The sequence below is a fragment of the Nycticebus coucang genome, chromosome 12, assembly GCF_027406575.1.
Source record: "Nycticebus coucang isolate mNycCou1 chromosome 12, mNycCou1.pri, whole genome shotgun sequence".
Classification (NCBI taxonomy): domain Eukaryota; kingdom Metazoa; phylum Chordata; class Mammalia; order Primates; family Lorisidae; genus Nycticebus; species Nycticebus coucang.
Window position 1 is genome coordinate 78,670,749 of NC_069791.1, and position 22,506 is coordinate 78,693,254.

General features: G+C 44.6%; 1 protein-coding gene and 1 non-coding gene across 3 annotated transcripts in view; one reads left to right on the plus strand and one right to left on the minus strand.

Moving 5' to 3' along the window:
• The window catches only part of GALNT17 (polypeptide N-acetylgalactosaminyltransferase 17), a 478,729-nt gene that overhangs the window by 69,916 nt on the left and 386,307 nt on the right, over positions 1-22,506 (plus strand). The gene's annotated exons all lie outside the window — the stretch shown is intronic.
• LOC128562886 (U6 spliceosomal RNA) lies at positions 9,137-9,241 on the minus strand. The gene has a single exon (XR_008373585.1). It is a non-coding gene; the product is annotated as a U6 spliceosomal RNA (small nuclear RNA).

A 22,506-nucleotide genomic window follows, 5' to 3' on the forward strand; every position in this document is an offset into this window, starting at 1 on the left:
AGAGGCTGGGATGTTTGCTTTGCTTGCGGTCTTCCTATTTTGACAATCTATCCCCATCCTGTACCGCATTCTAGGGAACCATGCATCTTTGGGATGGAAAGGAGCTAAGGAGGGTCATCAGTGTCTTCTCCAGCCTTTGAGCCCCTCCTTGGAATCTACATGTAAAGAATTCAGAATAGAGACCCTGGGCAGGTCTCTGGGAGAGCTCAGGGGAGAACCAAGCTCTCAGGTGGTCTGTCTACTTCCCTTAGGCACCTTGGGAAGGGAACCCCTTTGACTGCTTCACGGATGCTTTGGGCTCTTTTCACAATTTGTGGTGATGTTTCTCTGGCAAGAGACCTCCCTATTCCTCTTCTCCTTTCTGCTTGATGGCTTAATTTCGTCCCTTCCTACCATTTGATTTGATTTGATGGTGTGCAGCATGAGGTCCCCAAATCATTTCTGCCTGTTAAGCAAACATATATTTCTGGGATTGATGTTTTAATTTAATGGAACACATTCTAATGAGGGTCAGCTGCAGCCATGAATATTTTACGAGTGATTTGCTGAAAAGCACATCGAATGGTAACATTCTGTGCTTGGCTGAGTGAGTCTAGGGAAGACCTCATTTCTAGCACACAGGTTGAAGAAGACAGGGGGCAAGATCCCGCTGGCTTTGGCACACCCTGTATTTTCATGTCGTGTGCCACGCTGGTTCCTTTGTTTCTCTGCTGGTGGCTCATCAGATGTGTTACTCTTTCTTAGGGTACTTTTCCATTGGTACTTTTTCATACTCAGCTCAACAGAGGAGGAAACAGTGGCCCCAGAGGACCCTAGCTTGGTATTTGCTAGTAGGTCCATCTTCAGGATACAGAAGAAGGGCAGACATTTGGGAGAGCCCTGCTTGGGGAGGGTGTGTGTGTTGTACACGTATAGAAGCACTACACTTGTACACTTGTATTTGTTTCCAGCAGCCACTATAACAAATTGCTACACACTTGGGGACTGAAAGAAATGCAGATTTATTCTCTCACCGTGATGAAGGCCAAATGTCCAAAATCCAACACTACAGAGCTGACATTAAGGTATCAGCAGGTCTGTGCTCCCTCTGGAGCTCTTCAGGAGAATCTGTTGCTGGCCCCTTCCACCTTCTGGTGGCTGCCTGCATTCCCTGGCTTGTGGCCACATCACCTGTTCTAAGACCAGTGTCTTCGGATCTTTGCTCTTTCTCCATCTCAGGGTCCTTCTCCTGGATGTGTGTGTTGAATTCTCACCTTCTTATGATGACACTCAGGATTGTATTTAGGACCCACCTGGATAACCCAGGAAAATCTCCCCATCTCAAGAACCTTACTCACATCTGCAGAAACCTGGTTCCTAAATAAGGTAAGCTTTTATAGGTTCTAGGGATTAGGGCCTGCTATTTTGGTGAGGCCATTTTTCAGTTATAGCAACCCCCTTTTTTTCTCTTCCCGGCTGGCAGAGCCCTGGTTTGATCTGACGTGGCCAAAACCTATGTTGCAGTTGTTCCCCTAGGCCTAGGTTATCTAGGGATGTGGCTCAGTCCTGGCCCATGCGGTGAAGGCCAAGTCAGCAGTGGGCATTGGGAGGCACCCCCTTCCCCTGCTGCTCCCTTCTCTCCTGCTCTGGGTGCTGCAGTGAGGGCAGATTCTGGTAGGTGAAGCCCTTTTATGCTCTGTGTGGATGGCCAAAGGACTCGTGAGGAGTCTGATGCAGAGCGCAGACAGCACAGCCTGCCGTACGTCTTTCTGACTGTAGTTACTGTAAGTGGAGAGTTATGGCCAGAGGTTACTGAGTGACCCCGGATTTCCTTGGGAGGCTCCTCCCACTTTAGCTGACCAGCCAGTGTTGGCCTGAATGGGTTTGGGGAGAGGACAGGACTAGGACAGAACCAGTCTGGATCCCACAGTCCTCTCTCAGAGCATTTTCTGTCTTTTTCATCAACCACAGCATATGTTAGCAGCTGCCGCTGCATGGTTGGGCTTATTTGTGAACTTCACTCTCGGGTGGTCCATGGGTCTGAAGAACAAGGTCATACCAGGGAAATCCACACAGGTGAGGCACTTGTGGGGACACTTGGGATCTGTTTCTGTACTTGCTGTGAAGAAGAGACTCCCAGCTGTCCCCCAACAAGCAACCCCTGATAATCCCAGTCAAACAGAGGTACAGGACGGCAACTCAACCCAGCAGGTATTAGGTCTGTGTGCGTGGCTAGGCCCTAGTCCGCTGGGACCTGTGAGAAGTCATGAGATTGATCTTTCGCCTTCCTTCAGCTCTGCTGGTGACATGCTGTGCTACAGGCAAGGCACATTCCCCCTTGGGTCACTGCATAGCCAGAAAGCGAATGACAGGAAGAAGCTGAGAGCAGCAGCCTGCCCATGGTGGGCTCAGACTGAGCAAGCCAGAGGCTGGCTGGACCTGTTTGCTTGGCTTTGTTTTCTCCAGCACAGGACTTGGAGAAAACTCAGTGTTTAGCTTGAGTCAGAGGCTGAGACTGTGAGGAAGAGCCCAGGAGAATAGGCCCAGTAAATAACAGGACAAGAGGCTGGACAGGGTCTGGCCTGGAGAAGAGAAAGCAGAAGTGGCTCTCGTATTACATTTGCTGCTTCTGCTCTCAGCATCTCCCCACCTTGCCATGAGATGGAATATCCAAATATCAGATAGTGGGTTAAAATTAAACAAGGTAGTATTATGTCAGTTAAGAATGTTTTCAGCCTCAAGAAACAGAAAACAAACTCATGGCAAATTGAACAGAGGTTTGTTTTACTTATGACCAAGAATTTGGGGGAGGGGCTTCTGCCTCCATGGTATTTGAAGTGGACTATCAGGGTTTCCTTCATGGCTGCAAAGAGGCTGCCACAGCTCCAGCCATGCTGCCCATATTCAAAAAAGAAGGAGGAAAGTTGGCTCCAGCATCAGGAGAGCAACAGCTTTCCCCTCCCCTGCTTCCAGCAGACTTTCCCTTTGTTCCTTTGGTCTAAAGTTTACTACATGGCCACCCACCCTTAGATGTAGAGATGGCTGGGAGAGTGAGTGTTTGGGGCCTGGGATGGAGGCTGAGTTAGGCAGCCAAAAGCACAGGGGAGAGAAAGGGAGAAACGTTTCCATCTCATCTGTGCTAGGGTGAGATCTTGCATATCTCTTGGGAGCCTAAGTGGTGAGGGCAAGTACAGCCTTCCAGAGCTTGCTCTGCCACCTCCCACACCAGTGTTGCCTGTATTTTAGCAGGAGGAGTGGAGAGTGGAGGATCATAGGTACAAGAGATAAGGGACCAGAAGGAGTGGAGGGTAGCGGGTATTTTATAGGTGATTGAAAATAGCGTGCATTTCCATGGTGAGTTCCAAGTTCACACACATGCTGTCCCACTGAACCCTCTCAACAACAGCACTGTGAGTAGATTATACACCCTGAATTACAAAAGGGGAAATTGAGGTCTCGGAATGGGGAAAGAAAGGCTATTTCACCAGCCAGGAAGAAAGTCATTTGGAATCTTGCTGTGCTCTGCTGCCAGCCCTGGTGGCTGTCTGCCAGACCAGATGCCCTTGTTCCTCGATCTTTCTCACATCTTTCTAAGTGTGGCATCTGTGAGTTACTGAGCTGTCCGCAAGCCTGTGGCAGGGGCAGGGGCCAAGCCCCACCTTGTGGACTTACATTTCGTTTTCACAGGCCTGGGGTGCGTGATTGTGGGGATAGAGAGCCAAGCTGGAGCTGGCAGCCCCTTGATTAGGCTCTGGCGTATCCTTTATCAGCGTCTCATCCTCCGTTCTTAAGGCTCCGGTGAGGATGTGAGGGACTCGTGTTCGCTGAAAGTCATATTCATGGAAGTAGACCTTAGAATACTGATGAATTAAATTGCAAAGAGAGATGTAACTGCTACAGACCTTGTGTGCTCGTGTTGGCGTGATCAGCACACATTGTTCCTTGTCAACCATATGGAAACCTAGAACAATCAGATAGTTTCTTTGTGAACCTGGAATCAGGACAGGGGAGCCAGGTGAATCCAGCATGCAGTGGCAAGGAATCTGGGACAGTGGGAGGGATGTGGCTCCATATTGACCCGAGGTCCCCGGGAACCCCCACTCCTTGCTCTGGGTATTTTAGAGCAGTCAGCCGGCCACAGTCTGGGAGCTGTTCTGTCTCTGTCAGGTGACTCTGCAGGACCAATTTCTGCACTATCCTGGGTAGACGTTATATTTCATCTTGGAGCATAAGCCAAATGCAGAGGGTGGGATTGGGGGAAGGAGGGAAATAAGACTGTGACCCTCACCAACTGGCTGCATGTCCTGGGACAGATCTTGGTTTTATCCATAGCAATAATTAACCATGCTGTTTGGAGCTTTCTTCTACGCTAAACCATGGTGTTGGGCCATGTAGCATTCCTGCCACTGTTGAAACAGATTTCAGTATCACGGATGCTGATTCACGAATTGGGGGACCAGGTGGCTTGCTGTGTTGCCAGGTGGGTTGAGGTTTTAATGCCTTTTCCTACCTGGCCTTCTCCTGTACAGTAGCTGTTGGGTTTCCTGCCTGTTTAGGGGTCACTAAAGGTTTTATTTTGATCTAAAACATAAAAAATTCAGTCTGCTCATGTTAGTCTTGCCCCCAGTTAAGAATGAGACCCTCTTGTCCAGGGTTTGTGACTTTACCCCACAGAAGCCTCCGTTAGCTGCGTGTTCCCTCTTAATGCTGCAATGGAATTACATTTTACTGTTTTTGTTTGCTAAGGACCTGAAGTGACTTGGATGGAATTACTGCTGGAATAAATGATGTATGAAATGAGAAATCCTTGTCCAGTGCTGCAAGGAGGAGGGAGAGACGAAAAGAAAGCCTTCGACAGAAGTGCTGTTGTGCAGAATTAGTTTTTGTATGGCCAGAAGACACAGAAGGATATATTTTTCTTCATGTTTCCTGAAAAAACAAGCTTTTATCAATCTCCCATCACTGCATGCAGGCACCCACAGGCCCAGCACTGGGGAGCATTGTGAAGGGGTATGTTTTTCCCCTAAGTCCAACCTTGGCCTCCAGGGTGACCCTTCCTCCCATCTGGTTCCCAGTTCCCTTGTCCTCTCATCTCGTGCCCTTTAAAAATCTGCTTTCTCAGGAAAGGAGCTGACAAACTCATTCACACTGAGGTTTAAACGGTGGATAAGGACTTCTCATTGCTACCCTTCATTGGGGTATTTTAATTTTAAATGATGTGAAACTGAGATCGGACCGAATCAGGAAAACTGGAATCCCACTCACCAGAAAGCAGGCTGTGCTTTCTCAGGGCCCCCGGTGTTAGCAGTACAGTTGGGTTGTACTTTTCACAAGCCTCGCTGAGGGATGTGGGGTGGGCCTCGTCTCCGTGTTGGGGTGCTCGGTCAGCGCTCTGCAAACCACACATCCCAAGTTTCCTCGCAGTCACTTGTCTGGAAGCCTGCTTGTTTTCTTTTTGTCTCAGGGATGGATGAGTGCATTGTTTTGCCTCAAAGCTGGCAGCATCCCACCTAGAAGGGTGGGGCTGGTCTTCCCTCTACTGCCAAACGCTCCTGGGTCTCAGGATGAAGCTTCTGAGCTGGTGATTCGCAACAATAGCAACAATAACAAGAAACATGGAATCCAGGCCAGCCCGCAGCGGGGGCACTGCCCTCGACCTCCCTCCCAGCACTTCTGTGGGATGTTTACAAAAAATGCACCTGCTGCAGTGGCTGATGGTCGTGCTGGGAGGAAATAATCTACGCCATTAGAAAGGGAGAAGAAAAGAAAGGCAGGACTGGGAAGGAAATGATCCACACTCTGCTCTATTTTTGTCTCTGCTACACGCTCACTGAGTGTCCTTGAGGGAGTTGCCCAAGTTCTTTGTCTGGATTTGTTACTGCCCTGGCAAAATTTCAGGCATTGCTCACCAGAACTCCCAGGGAATCTCGTGCCTCCCTGACAACGCACAAACACGCTGCCACATTCTTTTTGGGGGACTGGAGAGTGGGAGGTAGGGTCATAAATCACAGGAATGGAACAGAAATGCCCAAATTCATCAAAATCATAGGCTAATCATATCCTTCTTTATATGGCTTTTTGAAAAACAGGCTTACTGCCCCGGGATGTAATGCAAGCCAGCTTGCCCTTCCGAGACCGCGAGGTGGGAGAAAAGCTACGTATGCTCTTTCCTGGACACCCACTTCATTCCTCCTGGTCCCCATTTTCAAGATGAGCAGATTGAACTCAGTGGGGTCCAGCCTTTGGCCTGGGGCAGAATGTGCAAATGTCTGGTGTGAGAGCCAAACCACAGCAGGGAGCTCAGCATATAGTAGGTGCTCAGTAAATAGCTAGTGGCTAAATCGGAGTTTGGGGGCTTTGGGAGAGTGTTATCCACGATCTGCCCTTTTTTCGTAGAGCCTCAGCTTGTTTACCTGCATGATAGGAGTGTGGGCTAGATGACTTGGTCTTACTGTGTGTGGCGGGATGGTGTGGGGGGGCCCCCTTTCCATCTCCAGTGAGTTTGATATCACTTGAGAAATAAGCACAGTTATCAGATCAATGGAGTAAAAAATATCCACTTTATTATTAATAGAAGCTGGCCTGGAGGGTGTGGCTTAGATCCTAGTCCACAGTTAAATAAATCTGACAGATGCAGCCAGAGCTGGACAGCTCCATGGCCCAGAGTTCTACAAGACAAAGGTTAGGCCAGCCACACCCTTTCGGAGGGCAGGTGGGGCTGCAGGGGAGAGAGCCTCAGGAGGCTGAGCTGAGAGCAGTGACTCCCTTCTGTACTGGTCAGGTGGGTGACTGTGGTCCTGCCATGGGGGCAGGGAAGGTAAGGAGAGGGAGAGAGTTCTCTCCTGGAAGCCTTTCACATTTGCTCTAGCTGCATTGTTATTAATTTATAATAATGGGTTAAATATTGAAAGCTGGGAGAATGCAGGTTCCCCCAGCCCTATGAACCAATGGGATTCTGTGTTTGCTCCTCCCCCAAGTGAAATAATGAAGTGATGCCACTCTCTCTGCAACTAAAGGCCAATCTATATCATGACAAGGAAGTGGCGGCAGCAGCAACTGTGATGCCTGCCTTCATCATTTGTACCCTCGTTAATCCCCCCCATCCCCCTTAAGTGGGGATAGGACCTAGTGACTTCTAATGAATACATTGCAGCTAAGGTGACATGGGATCCTTCTGAAGTTAGTTTAGAATAAGACTGTGGCTTCCATTTTGGGTATGCTCTCTTTCTTTCTTGCTCTCTCTCACATCACTCACCTGGAAGGATGAACACAGCTGCCACGTCATGAGGCCCTCCTGGGGAGTGGCCATGTGGCAAGGCCTGGGGCCTCTCAACAGCCAAGTGAGTGAGCCTGGAGAAGAATCTGCTTACCTGCAAGTTGAGCCTTCAGATGAGACGGTAGCCCCAGCCACAGTTCCCTGGCAATCTAATGAGACCCCTTGAACCAGAAGCATGTAGCTAAACCATGGCCAGGTTTCTGACCCATAGAAACTATGAGATAATACATATGGTTTTAGCTACTAAATTGGAGTAATCTGTTATGCTGCAAGTAATCTGTTATGAAAGACATAAATCCTTTCCCTTTCCTCTACAAAAGGTCCCTGCATGGTAGCAATCAGAAAAGGCCCAGTGATAGCTTAACCCCGTGGCCTTTTATTCCAAGGGCCAGTGCTGCCTTTTTGAAGCAGCACAGCCAAGAAGAGCCTGGGGTTGTTTTTCACACCAGGCTCAAAAGTAGGGACACAGACAAGCTGGGACATGTGATGAGGCTCTGGAAACAGGTTTAAAAATAACTTTACTAACTCACACTTTGAAATGTAAGCCATCCATTTAGGAAATACTGAGTGTAGCTAGAAAAAATGATTTTTACATTGTTATTCTTCTAGAACAAAGTGATAAGTGACTTTAGAGTAAGAGGAAGCAGTTGTTTGCAGAGTTTATTAAAAATAAGCTGTCATCTTTGTCCTAAATTACATCAGAGTTGCTGGGAGTTAGATCTCAGTTTTCTTAAATTTGGGTGTTGTAAGAGACTTTGGACATATTGAAATAAAAGAATGCTTCACAGTTACACAGAAGTGATATTTCCTACTTTTTCCCTTAGAGGAGGGAACATTGAAATCATCCTTAACTCTTCTGGGCCCTTACCAAGTAAGCTACTGCACAGCCGCTCAGGGAGAAGACAGGAATAAACAGGGATGTGTGCTTGCCCCAGACTGAAGGATTGTCAGTTGTATTTAGAGGAGATGCATTCTCAGATGTCAAATATGTTTTCTAGTGACATTTTGGGGATCAGGTTGTTCTGTTTCCCTTGTTCTGTCTGTGCTTGCTTTGTTTATAGTGATGTTTTCTGTAAGTTCTTTTGTTTTGCCAACATACTTAGCTTATCTTTTTTTTTTTTTTACATAGCCTCTCACGTTGTTGCCCTTGGTAGAGTGCCATGGGATCACAGCTCACAGCAACCTCAAACTCTTGAGTTCAAGTGATTCTCCTGGCTTAGTTTTTCATTTTTTGTAGAGATGAGGTCTCACTCTTGCTCAGGCTGGTCTTAAACTTTGTGAGCTCAAGCAGTCCACCTGCCTTACCTCCCAGAGTGCTAGGATTATAGGTGTGAGCCACTGTGCCTGGCCACTTAGCATATATATATGCTAAGAAGATATATATATATATATATTTTTTTTAATTATTATTATTATTTTTTTTTGAGACAGAGTCTCACTTTGTCACCCTCAGTAGAGTGCTATGGCATCCCAGCTCACAGCAACCTCAAACTCTTAGGCTCAAGCAATTCTTTTGCCTCAACTTCCTGAGTAGCTGGGACTACAGGGACCTGCCACAGCACCAGGCTATTTTTAGAAATGAGGTCTCATTGCTCTGACTCAGGCTGGTCTTGAACTAGTGAGCTCAGATGATCCACCCATCTCGGCCTCCCAGAGTGCTAGGATTACAGGCGTGAGCCACCCTGCTCAGCCCCTTCGCATGTTCTTAAAGTAAAAAATTTCTAGGAGACTAACATCCTTGAACAAGGATGTTCAAGGATGTTCAAACAAAATGACTCTTTGTCTTTCTTGCTCGTCTTTTCTCTCCTCCTTGGTTTGGTCCATCTGGTAAGGGTTCTGAGGGTAGAGTTGTTTGAGTGAGAAAGCTTTTTTTTTTTTTTTTTAAATATGGATCGCTTGATGAATTTGCGTGCCATCCTTGCGCAGGGGCCATGCTAATCTTCTCTGTATCATTCCATTTTAGTGTATGTGCTGCCGAATGAGCACTGAGTGAGAAAGCTTTTTGGGGGCAAGCATTAGCTTCTTCTGTATCCTTCATTCTTTGTCACAAAGTTTGTTGGTTGGTTGTCTCCCATCTTTTCGAGAGAGGGGCTGTTTAGCTGGACACATGGCCACCCAGAAAGGCCTGCATTTCCCAGCCTCCCTTGCAAAGTGGGTGCAGGGAGGTGAACTAATGGGATATAAACTAATGAACAGGGATGTGAACCAAAGTGCCTGTGCCATTTCCAGTCCTGCCCGTAAAGGCCAGGACCATGCTTTCTTCTTCCCTTTCCCTCTACCTCTTTCTGGAATGTGGATGCAATTTTGAGCCAACTTGGACCACAGAGAAGAAGACAACAACCTAGAGAGAGCAGGGAAGAGCCTGGGCCTCTGAGGACTTTGCCAAGCAAGACTGCCACCTGCCTTGGTTAAGCCGGTGCCACTTCTGTTCTCTGTCACAAATAGCAGAACTGGTGCCCTACCTCACACCCTTTGACTTCTCTCAGGATACCTGTGATGGGGGCTACCGCAGAGGACACACAGGGCATATTGAGTCATATGGTTGAACAAGTCGCCGTCCTGTAAGACACACCTACTATAGACGAAGTTTGCTTTCCATCTTAAGTTTGTAGCCTGCAGCCACTTAGGCTATTAGAATCTTAGAGTTGGGAAGAACATTCTAGACCATCTATTAATCCACCCTTCATCAACTTCAGTTTCTTCCCATCATCATTCTTGGGCAGTCTACCTCCTCCCCTCTGTATGATGTAACATATGTCGGACAGCCTTAATTGTATTGAAGGTATTTTTTCCAGCAAGAAGAATTATGCATTCTTGTAATAATTAATAAATCTTTTGTTCTTTATTTTTTATTTCTGTATTTTTTGAGACAGGGACTCTCTCTGTTGCCCAGACTGGACTCGAATTCCTGGGCTCAGGTGATCTTTTCACCTCACCCTCCAGAGTAGGTGGGATGACAGGTGCGTGCCACTGCATTCTGGCCTTTTCACTTCTGTTGATCTAATCCTTATTTTCCTCCTTGGACCCTCTCAAAATAATACATTTGGGAGCAGATTGTACAGGGAATGATGACAAACTATATCTAAACTCAGGCAAAAATGAAAAATATCCACTAATATAAGGACTGAAACAATTCTGTTGAATTTAAAACTGCACAGGTCATGGTGTCGTCGGCAGGAATAAGGGTTCTTGGAAGCCAGATTGAAGTGGGCTGATGAGAAACTGGGAAATTGGCACTGATGTGGGTGGCTCTTTCAAGAAATTGGATTGAGAATTGGGAGAAGAGAGGTGGAGGTGCAGGGTTATGGGAGGCGTTTGCCATGACTGTCTTTAGGAAGGGGATGGTTTGAACAGGTTAGCAGCTAAGAAGAATGTCAGTGCACAGAGACCCTGGGTCCAGCTGCCACTACACCCTGCCCAGCCCCCCTGAGTCCAGACCTTGCCCAGCTGTATGGGCATCCTATCCCGTAAACTGTCTTGGTCGGTATAGCCTTGTAGGCTCCCACTTGCTTGCCCTTCCTGGGTCAGCAGTCATCATAGAGCAGTGGTTTTCAACCTTCCTAATGCTGCAACCCTTTAATACAGTTCCTCCTCTTGTGCTGACCCCCAACCATAAAATTATTTTCATTGCTACTTCACAACTGTAATTTTGCTGTTATGAATCGTAATGTAAATATCTGATATGCAGGATGTATTTTCATTGTTACAAAGGGGTCGCGACTCACAGATTGAGAACTGCTGTCAGAGAAAGCTTGCCAAGGTCACTCAGGTTTTTGTTGAGCGCTACGACATTCCAGCAATTCCCAGCATTTACAGTTCTAACATCTGACTTTGTAGCATTTAGTTCCATGGTTCCTTTATTCTTTTGGGAGCATTCCTGTAAGACAGAGGAAGAGCATGGTGGTCAGGAGCTGAGTTTTTGGAGTTACACAGACCAGTTTGAACCTCAGCATGGCCCTGTATTTGTGCAAGTTGAGAAAATGATGTGGCACCTTCCTTCCCATCTGGAGAATGGCATAATCGAAGTAGCAACCTCTGAGGCTTTTGGTAAGAAATAAGGGATTGCAGGAGAACTTAAGAGAAATAAGGGATTGCAGGAGAACTTTGTGGGGATGAGGGTAGATGGTCTTAGAACGAAGGTAGAGACGAGGACCCCTAACATTTCCAAACTTGGATGAACTCAGAAACCATCTGTCTTTTGTAAAGGACCTCTAGGAAGAAAGAAACGGGTATTTCTAGGGTCAGTCTGTGTCACATAGCCCCACCCTAGAACCGCCCACTGCCCTATGGTTTTTGTGTTCTTCTGTTGGTTCACAGATAACAAGCAGTTCAAGAATTATGTTCTAGGACGGCGCTTGTCGCTCAAGGAGTAGGGTGCCGGTCCCATATGCCAGAGGTGGCGGGTTCAAACCCAGCCCCGGCCAAAAAAAAAAAAAAAAAAAACCACACACACACAAAAAAAAAGGAATTATGTTCTAATTCTTTGGCACCCTCTCACCCACATCTTCCATCCTCTAACTCTGTGGAGCCTTTGTCATAGCCAGCAAATAATAGGACTGAAATCTGTGGGTTTTTCTAACCCCACATATGATATATACTAAGTGGGAAGATTCTGTGGGGGCCGCGCTAAGAATGTGTGCTAAAAAGAGCCTATTTTAAAAACCATCTTGATTTTGTGAGGCAGAATTTTGTTGCCATTTTTACCTTGTTCTGCTTGTCACTCAAGGGCGTAAAGGAGAACTCAGGTATGAAGTAGTCCACCTTCATTGTGACATGCGAGGCACATCCATTGTCCTTGGGCATTTTGGAAAGGGGGGAGGCAGGCAGGAGGTTGGTCAGTGCCAGGCTGGGTAGGGAAGTACTACTTTGTCCCCAAAGAGTAGAGACTCAAGGAACCCCAGGCATATGTGCAATTTCTTGGATCTCTAAAGGTTAACAGTTCTGTGGACAGTGGGAACTGGACTGGCTTAGATTTTTCTGGCTCTCTAATGAGCAAAGGCTAGAGATCATTAAAGTGAGGTCTATGTGTAAATTAGTATTTTAAATTAGCTTCTGGAAATGGAAATTGCTTTAAAATGAGCACAGAGATCACTCGGTAAAAACAGGGGAAACCAACGGGGGAGGACTAGCGTGAATTGTGAAAGGTCTGCAGAGAGTAGAGTATTTTTGCAGAGATATATTTATACTCCTCAATATAGTTGAGATTTTGCGTGGACTCGTAGGCTTGCAGCTAGCTGGTGGCCTTGTAAAATCAGAATCACACCTTTGGAAAGCCATTTGGAAGTACATATTCTGAGCCATAAAAATATTTCATACCTCTGAACTAGTAATCTCCCTTTTGGGAATTTATTCTAAGGAAATCAATCAGAAAGGAGAGAAAGTGCCACATGCATGAAAATGCTGATTGCCTCATTGCTTTTAACACTGAAGAATTTGGAAGCCGTGTGAGAGACCAATAGCAATGGAATGGTTGTTTAAATTATGGTATTTTGAATCAACAGGCTATTATGCATTCATTAAGATTGTAAATATGAATACCATGTAAAAGCAGATGTCTGTCTGAAATAACCGTCTTTTACACTAGATGAGAAAGTGGGCACAATGTAAAATTTTATCTGTACAGTCGACCCTGGACAAACATGAGGGTTAGGGGCACAGACCCCCTATGCAGTTGAAAATTTGCATGTCACTTTCGCCTCCCCAGAAACTTAACTACATTTGTTTACCAGAATAACCTAAACAGTTGGTAACACCTATTTGCTGTGTATTCTTACAATAAAGTAAGTTAGAGAAAAGAAAATGGTATTAAGAAAGTCCCAAGGGGGCGGCGCCTGTGGCTCAAAGGGGTAGGGCCCCAGCCCCATATGCCAGAGGTGGCGGGTTCAAACCCAGCCCTGGCCAAAAACTGCAAGAAAAAAAAAGAAAGTCCCAAGGAAGAGGAACTGTGTTGAGTATTCATTCAGTGGGAATGGATCACCAGAAACGTCTTCTCCCTCATGGTAGTCTGAGGAGGAGGAGGGCGTGGAGGGGGAGGTAGAGGGTGAAGAAAACCTGAGTACAGGCGGACTCATTCAGTTCAACACACTGTACTATGACTTATTTATAAAAGAAAGATACATACATGGGGTCAGACCTGGAAGGAACATGCAGGAAATGGGAATGGTTGATGGGTCCCTGTGGTAATAAAGGAGGGATCATTTTTGTTGTTATTATTTTTTTTAAGATAGCTTCATTATTGTTAAAATGTTCCTAAAAGACAAATTCTAGCTTTGTCACTGAATCACTTCCATTTGTCATCTGTAGAATGGGCATCGTAGTTCTTCGTGGTATAACATCCCATTTTCCCCCAGGCTTTGTTCTTGGCTTTTCTGTACATCTGCTCAATCTCATTCAGCCTTTCCTACCACCCATGGGGTGTACACCTACAGACAGGCCAGGGGACTTGGAACAGTCCTTGTCATAGGTAGGTCACTTGGAGCAGAGATGGGCTTCCAAATCCACATGTCTGACTGCAAAGGTGACCCCTTTCTTCCCTCTGCTTTACTGATTCTTTCTAGATGTGCCGTAAGAAACAGAGGAGATGTGTGCTCCCTTTGGGCCTGGCATTTAGTGGAAATTCAGTGAGTGGTCGCTGCTAATCACCCTCATAATTTTAATGTTTGTGGAATATATTAATAAGAAAAAATAAAAGTAGAATCAGTACCTTTAGTTCATGTATACAGTGGAGAAAACTCACAGCTTGTATTTCTAGGTACATATCTCATACTAATGAATTCATAAGGTCCATCTTGAAATTACAGCATCTATTTCAATAGGTGCAATTGAAAGAAAATTCAAATTTTCTTTCTTCCATGGGTTAAGCATGCCTCCTGAAATTAAGTTTGTAATGCCTTGCCTTTCTTTAGCACTTTGTCCTTCTTCAAAAGCATCTTCATATTTAGTATTCTCTCTCATTATCTTTGGGAGACAGGGGGGTGGCCTCCCCATTTTGCAAATTTGTGATCTCTCACTGTTTTTTTATTGCATTACCTGTATTGATGAGATATTTTGAGCCTATATCTCAAATACCTATACATTTGTTTATTTATAAATTATATGTGTGGATTAGTGACAGATTGTGTTGAAAAGTATAAGATGATAAAGATGAACTAAGCAATGTTTCAAGATAATTTTCTTTTCCAAAATTTGTATTACATTTTATTTCATAATAACATAGATAAGCTTTTTGTTCTTATTAAAATATCATTACTGGCACACTCTAGCTTGGGCAACACAGTTAGACCCCCATCTCTTGAAATAAACAAACAATACTATCACTGATCATATTTTCAGTGACAGCACTGTTAGCAGATCTGTTTTATTTTTGTCCAAATCTTTATTTAACATTCTGTGACATAGTAATCCAAATGTCTGGTTTTAAGTCATATATTTTTGGTTTCAGTACCTAAAAAGTCAGCCCCCCAAATATGCAGATCCAAGCAGAAGAAATTCATAGTTGGTGGTGTTGTGATACTTGCTTTTCAGTTCCATCCATGTATTATGCAAAAGATTTTGTTGAGATTCAGCTAGTAAATTTCCATTTCTCATGATGCTAGTCAGTTGTTCTTGCAGGCTAACTGCAAGGTGCGGCATTTCAATATTTTTAACAAATGGGTTCAAAACCGGCTGAAACTCTTCATTTGGAAAATGCTCACAAGGCTACACAAAAATTTGTTTCCAAGTTTTTCAAGTGTACAGATATGACTTTTTATAAATCAGATTATAGCGTTTTCAGCCACAAATCATTAATCATGGGAACATTTCCAAACATCCATTTTCAAATGCTTCTCTAATAGTACAGATATTTTTTTGGAAAGCATTCCTACCTCATTCATTGTTAAAAGGTCTTCTTTACCTTGAGGGAACAAATTAAGAATTTTTTTTCTGAAAATATTGCTGGATGCCATATGCTCTTGATAGCCACCTGTTATCCAAGATCAAGTCATTATGAGGTGAACGTCTAAAAAAGTGTACAATTTATTATTATTATTTATAACTCTTTTGAAGTTCTTTGACATAAGATAGCCAACAAATGTCTGGGTGTTTCCAGAAGATTTAGGTCGCTGCCTGTTTTATTAAAGGAGTTTTGTAAAAGTATGACTACATTTTAGAACTCTGGAGTCTTTTATGAAGCTTGTTCTAGTAACTTGCCAGGAATAATGGAGCAAATGAATGTCACTCTGCTGCTGCTCTGTAACCTCACCCCCCCAAACCCTGGTTTTATTTCAGGCAAAACAGCCTTTCCATCAGGTTCTACACTAGACAACCTGGGAACAAGGTTTTCATTTAAGAACTGCTTTAATTCAGAATGTAAATTTACTGTAAATCTTTTGTTAATTGACCCACAACAATAGTACTTTGTGTGTGTCATAATGGGACTGAATCTAGCAAATATCATAAGCTGAAAGCTGAAAACCACTCGTCCCCTGAGCACAGGAGACCTCAACCCTGCATGCCTCTTTCTTAAGTTTCTATCTTCAAATTGTCACCAGTGTTTTCAGTACATTTACCAAAAGTATTTGCTGACAAAGAAATTGCAGTTAATTTGTTACCAGATCATTCTCTGGATAACAATATTTCATCTGTCTCGGCTGCGGTCAGTAGCACAAGCGTTTCCCCCAATGTGGCTTCTTAATCTTTTGCTATTGAGCAGAGAGACGTAACAGAGAATTGAACTATCATTTAGTTTGGGGAAAATTTGGAAGGTCCTGGGATTGTGGCTAGGACGATGTTAAATCTCATTGAAAGCATTATGGAGATTCGTTTTCAATTTCTGTGTGTTTCACTTAATTGTTCTCTGCAAGCACAACACAGTCTTAAGGTGAGGGTTACTGTTAATGGCGATGGAACTGCACATGTCTTTCAACAACCATTCTTGATAATGACTTTTTATCCTGTTGGATCTGGATCGATTGTCACTGTTTTCACCTCATATAGTGAGTGGCTCAAGACAAGCTCCCAATATGAGGAAAAGTGTCAGCTCTGTCCTGGGTGGTCGTTAGCCTGTGTTTGTCTTGCCGCCATCAGCTCCAGGGCACATGGTCTTCGCAGAAATCTTTAAGCCTTATACCTGTTTTATGAGGCCTTGTTTTATTAAACCTGCACCACAGGGTCTGTAGAGTCACATTCAGCCATAGGCTGTGGTCAACCTTGAGCACAATAGACCCCTGCTGCCTCCTCTGGAGGTTTGCACGGGGTTCCACATTTCCCTTCCTACACGGGACATCACCCCCCAAGGGAGGCTGCCGCCGCCAGTGCACATACTAATTAGAGCGATACCCAGTGTCTTTTTCTTGCTTTCGGATCGATAAGCATTGCTCTAACAGAGATTGCAGTGTAGGCTTGCAATCTCTTCTCTGCAATTCTGAAACTCAATGATTAAAAAAAGAAAAAAAAAAAAGATAGTAAAACCTAACCCTAGCTGGATATAAGGCTATTTGTGGTATTTATTTATCCCATTTTTTGTGACCCTGTATACTTTTTGCTGCAGGAATATCCATGTGTTAATTTTGGGTGCTGGCCTAGACCTTTCAGAGAGGGTTAGATCTTGTATGTAAAGGTGAGAGATAGTCTTTCTAAAATCATCAAAATTCTGATTCTGAAATCCAGCTGGGCTCAAGTTTTGGATACAGGACTGTGATCTTTTATGCCCTTTGTTCTGCACTCCCGGGTGTGTATGTGCACCCCATTTTGGAGAAGATCAAGGATGGAACTAAAGCCTAAGGGAGCTGTCACTTGTCCCAGGTCATCCTCCAAGCTGGAAACAGTAACTAGAAATGAGAGGGGCCCCTGCAGCTGCTGCTTTCCCTGAATCACATTCTGTTTGCAGTCTGCAGAGAAGATTCTGGGTCTGGTTTAAAACCAGAGGTTCCCAAAGAGAACGTGTCTATCAGTGGCCTTCTGCCAAGAGAAGGTTTCATTCCCTGCCAGCATCAGCTGTGAAAGATGTCAGAGAGTGGGGATGAATCTAGAATCACAGAATGTTCAAGTCAGAATATTTTGTCGGTGGATTCCTATCTATTTCACTCACCCATTCAACAAAATAGTCACTGATTCCTGTGCCAGGAGCAGAGTTGAGGTTGGCTGAGACAGAGTTGGTTAGGTTCTCCCTACCCTGAAGGAGCTTACAGTTTACCGGGACAGACAGGTAGATTTCATGCATATAATTCACGTTCAACATAGTAAATGCTGTAAGCTCAGGGGAGAGAGTTTCCATGGGTTCATAGGAAAGCAGCACTTAAAGGAAACTTAAAGGTCAACTGGGACTTTTCCAGGTGAGTCAGCCAGAGTGTCTGGCCGGGAGAGGTGATCTGTCTGTGTATCTCAGAAGCTCGATATTACAGATAAAAGTAGCCATGTTGGCAGGGGTCCTGTCATCGCAGGCCTTGTGCTGAGAGGTGTAGATTTTCAATGTGGAGCTAGTGGAAAACATTGAGCAGGGGAGGGGTGAGTTTGTTTAAAAGTCCTCTGTGTCTTATACCCCGCAACCCACCTACAGGAATTCCCTGTTGCATGGTTGAGAGGCCTGTTCAGCACCTCTGGGAACATTATTTGGTTAACATTGAAATTAATTTCTTCTCTATGGTTTATCATTTGTAACCTGACTCATTTTAAAGCCTGGTATTTTAAGGCTGTCTGCACAACTTCAACCTGTTCTTTTTTGGGAAATGGGTGCAGGATCCTTCAGTTTAATTCGTTCTGCGTTCTCATTTTTCACACCAGTTGTCTTATTATTCTTAACTATTATTAAAAGGAATGATAAAAAGTAATTAACCATCTGGAACAGATTCATGCTTCCCATTAGTCAAGGCATCCATTATAAAACCTCCCCAAAGTTCAGCCGTGGAAATAAATTCTCCAAGTAGGTGGATTAGCTAATGAATTTTTCTTCTTCAAAGATGAGTGTATTTTCCTACTGCAGCCAGAACCTCCACTGCCCATTTATCAAAAGGGGAAAAAGTAGAAGTGAAAAATAGAAATGACTTGTCAATATAATTTACTGCGTGAAAGCTGTAGATTTGATATGGTTTATATAAGCATTCTGTGCTATACTTCTCCACTAATATTTATGGATTCAGTGAGATGCTTAACATTGGCTTCAGCAAGATAATTCTGTACTCATAGTGGTGTCGTCAGAGTCCCTGGGAAGTAGCCCTCATACCTTCCAGTCCATGGAGGGGAGGCTGGAGATGGGTCTGCAGCCTGGTAGAACCAAGGCAGGATGTCAGAGGCCCCAGCTTGTCCTGTGTGGGGCCCTCAGTGAGGTTTAGGGCCACTTGGAATTTGACTAAGGAGGAATTATGTTGCAAGTGGGTAACCTTTATGTGTGGCTGGGGTTCCATGCACCACTATCTCTCATGACATCTTGGGTATGAGCAGGTTGTCTGACTCCTGCAAGGCCATGTGACACTGTAGACCAGGTCTATTGGACCACTGTGTTGGCCCTTTGTGCACATAAATCCAGATTGTTGCTCCCCTGGGCTATTTCCTGACCCCTCCTACTATTGCTAATCCTGAGGAACTGAGAGGGACTGGATCATGGAACCCAACGGCAACCCTTCCCAACTCAGGGCTGCCCTGGAACTCACCTGAGCTCAGACCTCCCAGAACCAAAGGGCTAACTTTCCCTCATCTGCACCACTAAGAAGCCTTTGCTTTCTGCCAGATCGGAAGCCATTCACAGCACTCAGAATTTCTAAAGTGCAGTGCTGATTCATGGCCAAGAGTGAACTCTTCATGCTTGGTGAACTCTTTGATGGCTTCATATTAGCCTGATAAAGCTTAGCTCAAGTATGGTTTCTTTCATGAAGCCTTGATAATGCTAGCTTACAAGCTAGTGCTATTCAGCAAATACAGTGCCTTTTGTGCTCCAAGCCCCGTGCTGAACTCTGAGCATCCAAGAATGAATGTGACATGTGTCCATCCCTGAGGAGTTCTCAGTCTTCTGATAGGCGCGTGCACAGGAAAATTGCAGATAAACACAATGAGTGTCATAAGAGAGATCTCAGGAATATGTCACAGGAGCATGGAGTAAACCATTACCATCTGCTTTAGAGGCTTGGAAGACCCTTCACATAGAGGATGATGTTCATCCTGGATTTTGATGTATTCATAGGAGTTATCCAAACAGAAAGCAAGGTGAAAAAGCAGAGAAGACATTTAAAGCAAAAGGATGGATATGAAAGCACAGTGTGTGTTTTTATCAATGCTCACACTATGTGTACATAGAGGATGGGGCTGGAGAAGCATCTTTCCTGGTTGAGTCTAATGATATTGCACTTGTCGTAGACCCTGAGCCTGGCACGTATTGTTCACTGGAGAGGAAAGGACCCGGGATGAGTTTATAGGGTAGAGCTAGCACAGGGAATACCCACCTTCAGGAGGGGTGACTAAATCTTAATGTTCAGAGAATTCCATATCCACAAGTGTTGAAGGCAAGAATCAAAGCTATGGATCTCTGAGTAAGGGGGAGTTGGAATATGAGAAGAAACAGAAGCAGATTGTTTCAGCTAGGTATGCATGAGTGATTGCATTTTCTTCTTTCATGCAAGTATGAAATCTCTGCAAAGATTATGTGCTTCTTGAAGACAGAGGAAATGGTTTTAGATTTCTTTCTATGTACTATACAGTAGGGTCTAATAAAATATTGGCAGAGAGAGGCCATGCCAAGTTCCCAAGATTATAGAGTTAGTGGGTGGCAGACCTAGAGTTCCCATGAAGGTAGTTTGCCTCTGGACCATTGATTTTCAACTGGTGTGCAGTGAGAGGATTTTAGGTATGCTGGGAAAATTTTTAGAGATCATTGATTTAATTATGTATGAAAGACGTTCAAAGCACAGAGATGGGGCATGGGTATGCTCTCACTTAATAGGCACAACATTAGGGTATATGGCACACCTCTTGGGAGTGGGACACAATTATAAGAGTGACTTTACCTAACAAAGAGAAGGTGAAGGGTGGGATCACACCAATGATGTATAATGCAAGGGTACATGTCAGATCTATTAGTATAGAGTGTAAATGCCTTAACACAATAACTAAGTAAACGAGATGAGGTATATATTAACCAGTGTGATGTAAGCATTCCTAATTCTATACGAAATCAGCTCATTGTACCCCATAAATGCATTAATGTATACATGATCTATGTGTTTATGATTTAATAGAAAAAACAAATGCAAACATTGTAACCTAATTCTTTGTAACCTCAATTAACCTGAAAGAATAAAAATAAATAAATAAATAAATATCAAAAAAAAAAAAAGCACAGTAAGTATATTCTTTTTTTATCAACATAATTTAAGTTTGCTATGGAAGTTTAACTATCTCAAGTGTGCTGTGAGATCAAAAAGGTTGAAAAACACTGCTCTAGAGCCTGATGGGCCTCCAGATGAAAACAGTGCTGGTGACCACTGTCCTGTGGCTCAAAGCTTATCCAGAGATCATGCTGAGCGGAACAGTGTTACACATGAGAAGGGGCGTTAACCAAAGTGCACGCCGAGGATGGAGACCTGTTATCTTCAGTCTTGACCTATGAAGAAAATTATTAAGGAAGCAGAGAAGATGCCAACGAGGTCTTGTGGGACAGAGGGAGATGGGTGTCCTTAGGTATTTTCAGGGATTTCCCATATAAGGACTTATCTTGTCCTGTGTGGCTTTGGGGGCAGTCTTGGAGTTGCAAGGAAGGTTGCAGAGAGGCAGATCCTACCCACTGGTGCTGCTTGAAATTGTGATGGGCTGTCTAGAAAGAGCAAGACTCCCAGAACAGGAGGGATATGTCAAGGATCTTCCTCTTCTTGGTTGGAGATCCCACCAAACAATTTGCAAGGTGTTTCCGAGTTTGGAGAGTCTATCTCCTGATGCTCCTATCATTACACCATTCTCCCTGACTCCCAGGAGGGGTCAAGGTCCACAAAGACATCAGATGTTGAACATGAGGCTACCTGAAACCCGCCCTTGGCCTTATTTATTTATTCCACTGTGTGGGATTTATTTGCCAGGGGAAATTGAGGAAGTTATTTTTAGACAAGGCGTTTGCTTTTGGGGACCCAGTTTCCTGGAAGTGCTTTATTCCTCCCCTTTTACGCCATACTTTATTGGTCCCCAGGATTTTTCCTCTCTATTTGGATTATTTTCTTTTTCATCTCTTAAGCTGGTTTGATTCCAGAATTAAGAGCCAGGTGCTAAATTTCAGTGTATAGAGACAAGTCCTGTTAATCGTCACCCAGAACATACCCTCGCCAGTGGGCAGCTGACTTGGGAGCAGCTCCTCTGCTCTGTCCCGGGGAAGCACTTGGAGAAGTGCTGTGCTCCACTCTGCGTGCATACTGACAAGAGCAGAACACCAGGGTAGGGCGGGGCACCAGGGATTTTCAAAGCTGCCTGGGTGGTTCCAATGTGCAGTTAAGTTTAAGAATTACTACATAAGGCACGTTGTGGATTCTCTTTGGCAGGACCTCTTGGCCTCTGTTGCATTTTGGACCTTAAAGGGATTGAGTAAAGCAGCTTTTAGTATCCCCCAGGCCCCTCCCCTCTGTTGGCTGTGTGCCTTGAGGAAGTTGTTCACCTTCTCAGTCTGTGAAATGCAGTCCCTGGAAGGCTGGCCTCAAGTGCCTTGAATCCTGATCTGGTTTCTGGTAAGGAGCTCACTCTGGTGCTATTAGCTGTACAGTGATGATGGTGATGGCTGCAAGGAGCACTTGTAGGATGTTATTTTGTAGGTGTGGTCTCTGTGCCAGGGGCTGGCCTAAGCCTTCTGCACCTTTTATTCTTTGCCGTAATCATAGGTGGTGGTTACTATTATTATGTTATCTTGCACCTCCATGGCAAATGATGACATCGCTACAGTACCCTGGAGTACCGTGACACAGCTGCTGTGATAGCCCAGGTGTGTTCCAGGAGACTTGAGTACTGAGGGGGGTTGATATCTTGGGCACCTCTGTTATCCCAAGTTATGGCTAGGAAGCTATGCCTATTATACATGAAGATGGTGGTGGTGGTGGTAAAGAAGACTGTGAGGATGAATTGCTGTGTGGGCTTCTTGTGTGCATGTCATTTGTCATTGGCAGGCAAATTGAAGTTGTTCACATGGCATGATTTTAATTCTTGGGGACTATTTTGGGCTGAATTGTGTTTGCCAAATTTCGTATGTTGAATTCCAAACTCCTACTCCAATGTGACTGTATTTGTACATAAAGTCTTTTAAAAGGTAA